Source organism: Neopsephotus bourkii, unplaced genomic scaffold, assembly GCF_033783945.1.
Source record: "Neopsephotus bourkii isolate Nb327-2 ecotype Australia unplaced genomic scaffold, CSIRO-AGI_Nbou_v1 NB_1768, whole genome shotgun sequence".
Lineage (NCBI taxonomy): Eukaryota > Metazoa > Chordata > Aves > Psittaciformes > Psittacidae > Neopsephotus > Neopsephotus bourkii.
The window spans coordinates 11,455,871-11,469,500 of NW_026902242.1; positions in this window are offsets into that span (position 1 = coordinate 11,455,871).

A 13,630-nucleotide genomic window follows, 5' to 3' on the forward strand; every position below is an offset into this window, starting at 1 on the left:
AGCTTCGTGCAAGGAAAGAATGTGATTTACCAAGAAGTCAATAACTTCATAAATGAACTCCCAGAGACAGCTTCTTTTTCAAAAACAACAAAAAAGGCACATGCAAATAAATACCTTTATATTGGCTTAGCATTCCATTTCAGTTCAGATAAACATCTGACTGCAAGCAATATAGTCTTACCCATAGCTTGCTGCTTTGAAAATCAAGCTGCAAATCACTCAAGAACATTTGCTTTCTGTATGTTTCTCCTAAGATTTCCAGTTCTTTGATTGATCTAGGCAAAACTACTGCCAGTGAGAGCTCCCACACACACTTTGGGGTTTCTTTTTACTTTGTCTTTCCTTTCTTAGCTGAAATCACAAAGTGTGAATATCGTAAAAAAAAAAAAATTACAAGTAAAAATAATATTTTTTAAACTGAAAAACTAACCCCCAGTTTCTGTGACCAGCAATTGCATTGCTTTTTTGTTACAGGAATTAGTTTTGTCCTAATAATGATACTGACTTTTTCTGTGAACTTGTTTACATCTCACATCATAGAACCACTGAACCATGGAATCATTTAGGTTGGAAAAGATCAAGTCCAACCATTGACCCAACACTGCCAAGTCCACCACTAAACCACATCCCTAAATGCCACATCTACATCTTTTAAATATCTCCAGGGACAGGGACTCAACGACTTCCCTGGGCAGCCTGTTCCAACGCCTGATCACACTTCTGGTGAAGGCATTTTTCCTAATGTCCAATCTAAACCTCACCTGGAGCAACTTGAGGCCTTTTCTTCTTGTCCTATCATCAGCCCATAGTGGAGACAGAGAATCTCAAAAATACACAAACATAAAACGAAGGCATTTCGGTTATTTTATCACGTAGTCAAATAGAAGACATCTCCGCAGTTAGCTTACAGACATATGACAATTACAGATGTGTGACCCACAGACTCTTCTGTGCAGCTCACTTCAAATAACTCAGTCATGGCTATATTACACACGATAAAACTCACCCTTCCAAGCAGGGCATGCCAGCTCCATGGGTTTTGACCACCAATGGTGCAACACACAGAATAGATGGGCCCAGAAGAAGCACTTACTGGAACTTCAGAGACATAGAGATGGTGGGAAGGCAGCTGTCAGATTCTGCATGTGCATGGGATGTCAGGAAAAACTAGGTTGGTGTCACTCAAATTATCTTGTCCATCAGTCTTTTATGAAATACACTGAGAAGCCTAAAACAAGATGTTGAAAGAGATGGTGTTATTTCTTCTGTGAAATGAGGGGCTGTTTTATGTAGCAAATCTGACAATGAATTTCTAACATGAAAGAACCCGCTTACTACATCTTAGCTCCCTTACTTGATCCAAGGTTTTAGAATAACTCGAGAGTGTCAATCAGGAAGAAAACAATATAAAAAGACCTGATAAAAACTCAGAAGTTGCATCAGGCAAAGTCAAATGAAAGCAACCAAAAGGATCAACAGATCAAGTTAACAGTTTTTTGCTTCTTCCACCACCTGCTGCAGATCTTCCTTTAAAGTGACAGCTCTAATTTGACAAGTAATAAACCCCCCCAATCCCTCAGGTATTGACTCTTAGGTCTTTGCAGAAACCCACCAGTCCAGCTGTGTCCACTGCTTTGTCACATGCAGTAACCAATTAAGTAAAATAGCATCAAAGGGGTAACTTCCTTCCCTTGGACACAGTAAGGAGGAGGTAGGAATGGGTGTTTACTCCTTTCAGCAGCAAGCATCTCACTTGTCAACCTCTTACTTCTGTCAGTTGAGCATGCTCCTAAAACAGCCATCCAGCCAAGGTATCTACATTTAACCAATGTATCACTCCTCTGCAGTAAACTCATCCTTGTAATACACATGATCTGCCCTCAGTTTCATTGGTAGTAACTTTTAAATCTTTTCCTTCTTGTGTCAGCTGGCATCACACTTGCAGTGCAGTGACAAATGATGCTTACAGCCAATGAGAGACCCTAAATATGGAGATTGACTGATAGTTACGACAGATAAAAACAGAGAACTCCCACACAGGGTATGTTTAAGCTGCTGAAGATACTGATATAACTTGTAACACTTAGAATAATGACAGAAGCGTGACGTCAGTCTCAATAAGCTAAAAAGTCTATAGAAACAAGAGCATGAATTTCAAGACATTTGCTATTTTTTAAATAACCTGTTTTGCCAGCATGCAGGATGCCAGAATAAAAGCTTGGCCACACCAAACATCTTTCCCAGTAGTTCTACTGAGCTCCTTAACCAGGAGTAGCAATTTCTTCATTTCCCACTTGGCAAAGGGAGTGATAGTCAACATGTGGGCCACTCCTCATTTCACCATAAGTCTCCAGAGCTGTACCAATATTTCCTGCTATCTATAAAATAGCAGTTGTTTTGAACTACTACAGATTCTTAGATGACTCTTTGGTTCATTTACCATCTTTCATGACTGCACTTCCCTCGTATGTCTCATCCCAAACCTCGAGCATGGTATGAAAAAACCCTAAACATGCTCTTCTTGCTGGGTGTAGTATGAACTTATTCACATCAAACCTCACTTGTCAGAGCAACTTTCAGAGCAAGATGCTATTCAGCCCAAGTGAAAGGTGCTGGACTGGTGGTAGTGCAGAAGCTCTCATGAATTGCTGCTAGCAGCAAACATGAAAGAGGTAGGACCTTACTGGTGAGTTTAAAGAGCTAGAATACATTTTCATAGGATACTAGGATGCTCTCAGACCAGTTTCCTTGTAAAGAATACAGTTGAGAATAACTTTATTTTTCTCATTACAAAATAATTCTACCACTTTTACAAAACACTTAAACTTTGATTCTTCAGACCAAAGATCAAACTCTTCTCCAAGCTTTCATTTATATTTGTTGGCTTTGGCAAAGTAAAGCAAATGGCAATAAGGAGGCTCAATTCATTGATTCAGCCAGCGGGCCTCAGTCAATCCAAGTAAAGCCTTATCTAAGTTAACAGAGAAATGTGGCATTTGGATCAGGGGCTTATCAACCTGTTCTTGTTCTTGAATGGTGTGTTTAATTTACAACTTGCCTGTAATCTACAGAATTATCACCATTAGAAAGGTTAATGTTTAAAATTTAAAACTATTAAATTCAAAAATCCACAAAAAAAAATCCTTCATCTTTCATTGGATAATAATTTTAAGAAGCAATTAAACCACCATAATGCCACCAGTTATTCCATTAGAGTTCTCTCATATTATTCAGTCTACACTCATCTCTCAGTCCTTCTTTTGTGCTGGCTAATTGTAATAAAGTCTATCATTCCCCTCATTAAATCTTTATTTTTGACATTTATCTTAACTTTCAACATAAATCATTATGAGAAAGAACTCTTTAGTCTGCCAACACAAACCCAAACCTTTTTTTCCTTTGAAAATTGCACCATTTATTTCTACATAACTTGCAGTAAATCTGCAGAATAAGGTTTGGGAAAGCAGGTTTCCCAAGGTCACAACATACCATTGGTTAAAAAAAATAATATACATGCCTACAAGTACATTAACAACTGTGCCCATTTGCCAACCTGTTAAAGGTTATATACAAAGAGAAACGCAACCATGCTCTTTTACTTTAGCACCACCTTAGAGTTTAGCTTTAAATCACTGCCAAGGAAAGGCTTCCTGAAGACTTTTCACTTAAGTAGTTGTAACTACAACTGCAAAACACTGTTGACTGGTGGGCTCCAGAGACTTGTTCATTACCTGTCATTAAATGTTTTAACGTTTGCATAATTGATCCAGCCAATAAGTCATCATTGATTTATAGGGGTCTGTGCTGAAGAGTTGCTCGTTAAAAATTCATAACACTGCTATGTGTCTTTACAATCCATTAGCTGTTTACGTACCCACAGTCCTAAGATTGATTGACCTTGGACTGAGATTCTCATGGACTCTGCTTTATTTTTTTAACTTCTTTTTTATTCCATATTTCTTCACACAAGTCCACAGTATAGAAAAGCAATACTTCAGCCTTCTCCCTTGACAGCTAGACTTTGATTTTTTTCCTCTCCATCAAAACTGAAACTTTACTTGAAATGATGAATAAATAAAGCATACTCCATAAACAGCTTTCCACTATTATTTAAGCTTGCGAGCTGTGCTCTGTTAAGTCTCCTTTCCCCACCATCAGATTCAAGTGTGTAAATGTTCTAAAAGGCTTTGAATGTTTTATGATGATTTCAGGGAATGATGGAGTAATAGCTGAAGAGCGAAGCTATTAGTTTTAATATTTATATTGAGTGCTCTGAAACATTAATGTGACAGGATGTAAGATCAGAGCAGCGGGACATATTTACTTCACAACCATTGCCACGTGGCAAAAATATTTATTTTCCAAAGCTCTGAGGCCAAGTCTTTTTCACAAGAATTTCAAGTTCAGATTGACATACATATTAGCTTCTCCTGAACTTGGTATCTATTTTTAGGCACTAAAGATTGGTTACTGTTTTGGATACAACTTACTTCATTTAGGTAGGACCCAAGCATAATGATGTTGGTGGTGCAGCATGGTCTCTTCACAGAAGTTTTCCAAAGCTAAGATTAGTTTACCAACTCATCTCTCCCTGTCTGCTGTGTCTGCTTCCCAAAGAGCACCTTAGAAAGAAAACAATAATTTGTTAATAAGGAAATGGAATGAGCTCAAAAGCAGAATCACTGTTTAAGGGTTGTTTCATATTGTCTTCCAGTATTTCATGCATGAAGTAAATCAACCCTGTAAATGCCCTAAGTCATTGTGCTTGGTTCTGTTCAAACCAGCAAACATATTAAGGTAAGTGATCTTAATTACCAAGGGTCAAACTAGGCTCACTCGATTTGTGTGGTTCTCATGGTCTTCAGTGAACAAGTACAGGAAGCAAGATGAGATCCCTGGGGAGAAATCTTCTGATCAGATTTGCAGAGCAGATCTGATATAAGCGGAACAAATGATGACTTATTGCTGCTACATTATGAAAATGCGATTTCTCCAGATGCTTCTACACTCCACAGGCTGACACCACAGCCAGAAAGCAGCTCACAGATCTCCAGCAGGAGAAACAGTTGGGGCTATTGTGTACAATTTAGCCAGATGTAACAAACATTATATTGAACTACATCACACAGGAATGACAGAGCTGCACAGAAAAAGGAGCATACACCTCCATGAGACATAAATAGGTAGCCTTGGCTGAAGAAATTATATTGCCAGTGTATTATTACATTGCTCCCCAGAGACCTCTTTATACACCCTTCTCTAGGGTCACAATGTGCAGGGGGGTTAAATGGACTAGAGGGCTGGGGCAGAGGGAAAAATCATAGAAACACCCAATTGCAAATTCAACTAGAATGGTTTGTCATGTGCTTTCCCAACCTTACCTTGCCAGGAAGACAAAGAAAGCTATCCAAAGGGCTTAGTTTTCTCTCAAACATTTCACTAGCCTAAATCACTCCTGATGTAGTCCTTGGTGACCTCCCTTCCCAGCTACCTTCCAAAATATCCCCCAACAGAAGCAGCCAATAGAAATGTCCATCAAAGCTTCTTTCTGTCAGTTCCAACAGAGCAGAACATAAAGCATTTTCTTCTGGAAGTGTATTTCACTGACCTTCACGCCTATTGACAAATAAATACCACTTTACCCTCCACCATTATTTAGAATATCCCACTCATAGAGTCAAACTCTATGTTTTACAGACAAGTTCTGACCCACACCTGGTACAGCTTTTTGAAAGGTAGAAGGAAAATGATGAAGTCAACGTGTTTGCTGTCTATCAGGACCTCCCCCCTTGAATTAAACCACATTGTCCACCAAGTCAATTCTTCACCTTATAATAGAGAAGATATCACCATCACAGTGTACACAAGGGTGAAGAGGAGGAGCTGCTATTTTAGAACTAATAAGAAAACAGGGCTCAAGGGAAAGACAGGCTGTGATGAAATCAGCACCCTATATCTGGCTCGGAATGTTTCTTGGGACCACAGTGTGGCAATGCACAGTCTGTAGCAACAGCACCCAAAGACTCAGCCTTCAACAGCATGGTCTAGTGTGAGCTGTCCCTGCTCATGGCAGGGGGGTTGGAACTAGACGATCTTAAGGTCCTTTCCAACCCAAACCATTCTGTGATTCTATGATTTTCTTCCACACGGAAGGCATTTCCAGCAGAAAAGGATCTGACTTACAAAGTCTCCTTTGGCAGAGGGCTTCCACACAAGTGCTGGAATCACAAACAATACTGTTTTCTCAGCAGGATGCTCACTGACAACTACTAACTCCAAAGTACCCATTTTAATTTACAAACTTTACGTTCAGCAACATTTCACACTTGGAACATGGTGAAAAGTGCTCATCGCCGTATGAAGTCTGTGCCTGGGGTGTTGAGGGAAATGAGTGCAAATTTTAGTTAAAATGGGCCAAATTCAACCCCTGCTATTACTCCACTGGTATTGTTTGAGTTACACCAGTGATGACTTTTCTTTAGTGTAGTTAATAGGGTCATTGTCAGAAATCCTGCTTAAAAGAACTTGCTTATTTGCCTCTTTTCATACAGATGAGCATTACAGAGCCCAAAACAGAAGTAATCTTTTGTTATTTACTATACAGCTAGCTAGCAGTAATGTGCACAGCAGAGCACTGGCATGTCCCTAATTATCAGGAGTGTGACTTGGTATAGGCTGTGTGATATACAAATTATGACAAGTTTGCTTTCAGAGTATAAACTTTTAAAAACCACCATAAAGACCCCCCATAAAAATGCAACTTTGACTAGAAAAAGATGTAAGCCACATAATGGCTCCATGGGTATTTTTCCTTAGAGATCAGGAGAAATATGACAAGTATGACTGCTATTATAGTTATATAGCATATTCCATTTAGCAGCGATAGAGCAGAACTGTGAAAGCATATCCTAAGGTATTTTCACTTCATGCATTTGACATTGATATTAGTTATTGCATTTAAGATACATTGGGCTGTTTATTGCTGCCTGTTTCCCCTCACTGCGAATGTTAACCACAGCAAGAGGAATATTTGATGTTACAAATTATTTAGCTTGTTACTCTTCATTTTCCTTTTAGTATGCAATTATTTGTTTGGTTTCACTGAGCAAATGAAATTTCAAGGGCATTTCAAGGAAAATAAATAAAAGTACAACCCAAAAGGGGTTGGTTTTTTGTTTGTATTCAGGAACAGTACTGAATCATGCATATGTATGAATCAACAAAATCAGGTTAGCTAAGAAATTGGAAATTGCACTCCACACTAGAGCATTTTTCTTGCTCTAGAGATCTTTGCTATGGATTTGAAGGACTAATAAAAAATCAGCAGCATGACTGGAACAGATGTTTTTTATGGACTCTGCTTGTTAATAGTCTTTTTAGCTTCTCCTAAGGACTTAAACCAAGTTCGTCACTTGTCCTGAATATCTGAGATGATGTTAACATTGTCCAAATGTACACTAACAAGCAGCAGTAAAAAGCTACGGTCTTACACGTGGTGATGAATAAGAATTCAAAGCATTGCTGTGAATGTGATAAAACCCCAAAGCGGGCAATGCTACAGAACAAAACCCCAAACTTACTGACCGTATCAAACCCTTACAGTGTCATTTTTCTGAAGTGAAGGTAGGCTGGTAAAATACTTCCATGCACTGTACTACATATATTGTAAAAACAAGGGCTCATTACAGCTGAAATTCTCTTTATATTTAAATCATGGTTTCCTTCTTTATACAATGAGAACTGAAACAAAATGAGCCAGTTTCTCAAACAGCATAAAACAGCCAGGCTTTATTTGCTCCAGTGGCACTGTGTTGATTTATATTTGCCATACAGGCTTTGTGTTCTCATTCTAGTTAGTGAATTTCTGCAGGTAGAAAAGAGAAATGGGAATAACTGGGCAAAAACAGAAAGCAGAGTCTGTGTCACAGATGTTTTACTGGTCAACTAATACTCCATTTACCCTGTTGCTATTTTATTCACTCCTTTTCCTGCCATCTCCTATGTTCCCCCACAAATACATATCTGCCTGATACTATATGAGTTGTTCATTATACCAGATTCTGAGAGGGAAGGAATCACCCTAGGACTTGCCATCTTATTACACCTTTTAGCTAAGACTCCAGAACAATGGTGATAAATAGTAACACCCAAACACAGGATGGGTCCCTTCAAATCCCACTCACTGGGTTAAGAAACCACAGAGGTACAACTTACTTCTTAGGCTTAAAGAAGGAGAAGAAGGGGAAGCTCCACATCTTTTAGGGAGCGCTTGGTTAAATGGTACTTTGACATGTCACAATTCCAGCTTTTATTTATGTATTTATTTTAATACAGATGCACCAAACAATTATTGGCACTGAACCCTGAGTATCCTAATGTCATTGATCTGTCAGCTAAAGAGGTGTACATACCTCCATTCACCTCAGCCAAGTGATACTTCAGCTCAAGCATATGGGATTTCTTTCAGTAAAGGATTGCCTTTCCTCTGAGAAAATTTACATAGAGGGAAAGCCAGCTTTTTACTTCACAAGTGACTTAAGCTCAGGCACAAAATAAGGACAACTATGGCCACTCTCTTCCCAAGTTTTATTGTGAACTCTGTTCATATTCTTCTCTTGGAGGTGGTCTTGATGCTCCTGAGAATATTTCCACAGGAAGAATTGGGATTGGCCTGGTTCTTTTTCACTGAATTATTCTAAAACATATGGTGGACTTGTGACCCTGGAGGGGTCTGTTGAGGCCTGACTTTTAACTCATTTATATTAATAGCTAGTTTTTTACCGTGCATATCTATCTTCATACGTCTTTGCTTGTTACCACTGTCATTTATGTTGTTAGAACATTCAGCTTTGGTTTGTAAATAGCTTCATTTTGGAATATTTGATGGAACAATTCCCACAAATGTCTGCATACAAATCTGAAAAACATATCAAATGCTGCCAAAATGTTCTGATCTGATTCAGTAAACCCAAACTAACCTCATGGACCATGTTGAAACTCACCCAGATTTATCCAATCTGGCACAAGAACTTGAGGCCACTCATCCCAGGCTATGGGCTGTTCCCATAGAAAAGGCACTGAGAAAGGAAGAAATGCCCTCATTCATATTCTACCCATTAATTGTCTACTTGCAGGCTCTTTGATACAATTTTTAAACACAATAACCTGCTGCTTCTATTATCTCCTGACTTGTAACTGCTTAAGTCAGCAACCTGAATACTCTAGTATATAATTCATTTAAAAAAACCCCAAACAACCTACACAAGACAAAAAACAATGGAACAGGCATGACAAATGCATATACATTTCCTGAGCCCCTCCATGATTTCAGATTCCTCAGGTCAGTGAAAAACATTTGGAAGAAACAGCTGGATGTTGGGGAAGAAGTTCTGATTGTTGGTTAAAAGGAAACTGTCCTGGAACAGAATCCCTCTTTGGATTCACATTTTAGCAGCATTTAATTGAATGAAAATACTAAATGTTTTATAGTTTGTGAGTCGTAACATGATTTCCTTGGCAGCTTCTTTTGTAACCAACCACTACCCTTATGCTGCTTCACTATTCTCAGATCACAGTTGCAAACAACAAAGTTGGTCTTATTTCTGCACTACCCTGACACTATAACAAAGGTAGACATCCCTTGCAGCTCCTTTCCCTGTTAATGTGGAACTTGGAAAAATAGCCTTGACCTGAGCTGGAATAACCTCTTGATAATATTTTATACCAGACAAAACTAATGTTTTATAACATTTAAATAACAATAAATACTCTGTTTCCTTACAGCTGCCCACGAGAGACCCGAAAACATATTCTTTTTTCATAAAATTGAAAGTAAGTGTTAGCAAGATCTGATTATCTGATAAGAACACAATTAATTTGTGCCCAGGCTCATTAATCTCCCTTAATACATGTCAGCCCATTACATTCAACCCATGACCTCTGTCCCCAGTCTTGCATGAAAATTTCTCAGGATCAGAATCACATCATGATTTGGCATGGAGCCACCAGCGCCAGCAGTTGACTGCAAAATGCTTCAAAGCCATCAGCAATGGCAGCTGCTGTATTTATGTGCACACGCCTGAATGAGATGTTCACAGCTCCTCTAAGGCAGACTGAAAGAAGTTGGCCGTTTGAAGGCCTGGATCACATTAGAAATACAGCTGTGTCCCTGTTCAGATCAAGCGACTACTCACCTTTACTCTTACTTCTCTTCCCACAGACACAAATGTGATATGGGGTACTGAGGCAGCCCAAGCAAGTGCTTTCCCATGGGTTTTGTGTATGTGCAGCAGTGCTTTGAAACCGACTGTCCTTTTGCATATGTACATTCATGGATGGAGGATCTAGTTAAAAATCACTCATTGCAGTATACCTGGATCCTTCCCGCTTTAAGAATTACCTCAAGATAGGGAGGTGCCATTTTTCTGCCATCTCCTATGTTACTCCACAAATTCATACCTGCCTGATACTATGAGTTGTTCATTATGCCAGGCTCTAAAAAGGAAGGAGATTCAGGCATTTAGATCAATGAAATCACCTGGCTTGACAGAGGACACAAGCACAGGCCTTTCGGCACTTTTTGGCAGCCATCAAGATACTTAACCATCCACAATTAGCAATCAAAGTCCAAAGGCTCACATTATTAGTATCCTTAGAAAATAATATGCGCGTAAGAACAAGCAATAAATCTCTGATGCACATCCACACCCTCCTCGTCCTGATATATGCAATATTATTTAACTGAAGCTACCATTTCTAAGCTCAACTCTTTATACATTTGCAGCTCAGACTCTTCCTTGTTATGAGCCAATGTCCAGCGGTAGGAGAGAGCTAAGCACTGAATCTGAGAAGGACAGTTGAACGATCACAAAAACAACTCTATGCAACTTTAAAATGCCATTTTTTATGCCAAATGTCAAAGTTTTGGTTAATGTTAATTTAAATAAAGCATTATTTTTCAGCTACATCTAATTCATGCTTGTCACCAATACAGGTTGTGAAAAACACACAACCATTTGCTACACAGCAGTAGTCCGGATTGCATCACTCAAAGGGAATAGGGTATCTTTTCCTGGTTAGCTGTTATTTCATTTGGTGCTCAACATGTGAAAGGCACAATGCTGCCACAGCAATAACATATGCAGCCAGTGTCTTAGCCCTGTGTATGACTTTTTACCTTCTCTTGCCTTTCTTTAATCTATGGAAACAGAAAACCTTGCAATACACCAGCCAAAGACAGATCACAGACATAAAGTATGTGGTATTTCAAATACAAGTAACATTTTCTAAAGTTTCTAAAGAACAACTTATGCATTGATTTATCTGTAACCACAGCATTTCCTGATCATGTCCTAGCAAGCAAATGCTTGTTCTATTCTTATTAAAATGTCAAACAGGATCTTAATCTTATCTAAGTGATTATACTACAAAGTGGAATTACTCTGTAAAAAAAACTCAAAACCCATTCATTCATTAATCACTCACTCATGCAATGAAGAAGGAAGGTGGTGAGATTGTGAGATACTTACCATGCCTGATGGACTAATTGTGAAGGGACACAGCTCAGCTACTTGCCAGCTGCCCACAACGGTAACTCTCAAGGGGAAGGAAGGAAAGGAACATTCTCATCTCTGCTCTTGCCCAACAGCAGACTTTTTACACCTTCTGAGGCCATGTAATCTGTGAAGATACAGGTTAAGCTGATGCTTTCCCACCTTTCTAGCACAAAGATGATCACAGCTGTCTCTCCCTTCCCTCTCTGTCCACAGGCATCAGATTGTGGTCCATCATCTTCAGATACTTGTTTCTAAGAAAAGGACAAAGCATGAGGGAATACATGTGGTTTTCTTCCCAAGCTTCACAGCAGGCACAGTGGAAAGATTGCCCACTCCTCTGCTGGGAGCTTTCTCCAGATTGAAACAGATCCCCACCCACCATAGAGGCTGCCAGACTAAGATCATGAGGAAATCTGGTCTTTAAAAGAGCAGAACTCACACAGGGATGTGTGTCACAAATGCCACAGAATAAGCAAACTTGGACTCAACTGTCAACCTCATTGCCAGATTGTCAGAAGATCTGAATCAGGAGAATAATTTAAATGTCAATTCAAGATACTGCAAAAGCAGATTCCTGTGATTTACTGTATCGCTCAGAGATAACATGACCTAAGGGTAAAGAGAAGAGCTGGCTGAAAAAAAGGAATCTGCTTTTCGGGGAGTTATGGAACTTTCTGTTGGAAATCCACCAAAGAAATTGGGATGTGTAGGTTTTTTCTCAGGCACAATGGTGCTATAACAAAGCATTCTCCAAAGAAGCTTTGTATCTTGTCCAGACATACTTACCTTGACAGATATTTGCTATTGTGAGAATTAATAAACTTACTTTTTGGAAGTGCTCTGCAATCCTTGGGAAGGAGAAGGTCAAAATGCCAATTATTGTTATATTTAAATTCAACGTTTTACATGGAGTTACAGACATACCATAATGCTGCTGGTATTAGCATGGACTATTGCAGCACTTTTGATAAAGATTGCATTGGAAACATGGAGACTAAAAGACAAAGGTATATTTATAATGATAGGCCTTTCTCAATAGCTATCTTGGTGTTGATATTCAAGACTTCAGGGAGGCTTTTGCCTGAATAAGGACTGCAGAATAATTCCCATATTGAGGAAACCATTTGAACTGAACTGGAAATAAAAAAACCCAGGTTAGGAGCTGTCATTCTGAAACTCATTTTCCCCACCATGAAGATGAACTCTTATTACCTGTGAATATGGAATTCAAATACTATTTTCAAGTTTTAAATGTAGGTAACACTTTACATTATGTGTCAGTGTGGTACCAATTACAGCATAACTCCGATATTGTAAATCTACTGAGGGAGAGGACTGAGCCAAGAAGTTCCACGGTAGCCCAAACTTTAAGTAAAGTTCAAAAAGATTTCAATTTGCTCTTCTTACACAAGCCCATATTTAATATCCTGGGACACAGTACCTTGGAAAGCAGCACATTATGCTTTTAATGTAAGAAACCTGAACACCTTGCACGTCTTTTTCTCCATCATCCACTTTATGGGTGCAAATGAGATCCTCATCTACCCACTTTCACACCTTAGTAGATACTGCATGATTTTCTTTACCCCTAATATGGCAGGTGTGCATCCCCCATTACAGTGTTCTGCAAAAAACACAGTCTGGGTAAAGGGAAGTTGAATGTTGTCTTAGTTCCACAAATGAACTGTCTTCTGTCACTCTGTTTGAAGCCAGCATTTTCTCTGGCTGACCTATAGTGCTGCAGCTACAGTGACAGCTCTTCAGCTAGCCCTCTTTTGACTAGGATAGCATCTACCCCTCATAAAGAGGAAAAACTAGATATGATGGTATCAGGGAAGCTGCTTTAAAGAAAAGAAAGCAAGGCTATGATTTAATCCCCAAGAGAAAGATATTATAGGATTGAATATAAAAGTACAACACTTGCTGTAGGTTATCTAACTAGTATTTAGTGGTAAGATACATCACTAATTTAGAAGCTGATAGCAGGAAGAGCCATACTTTTCATGAAAACAGCTGGATTTTGATAGTCTTCAGAGTAGCAGTTAGGGCATAGAGCCATTATTAGTGCTCAGTGA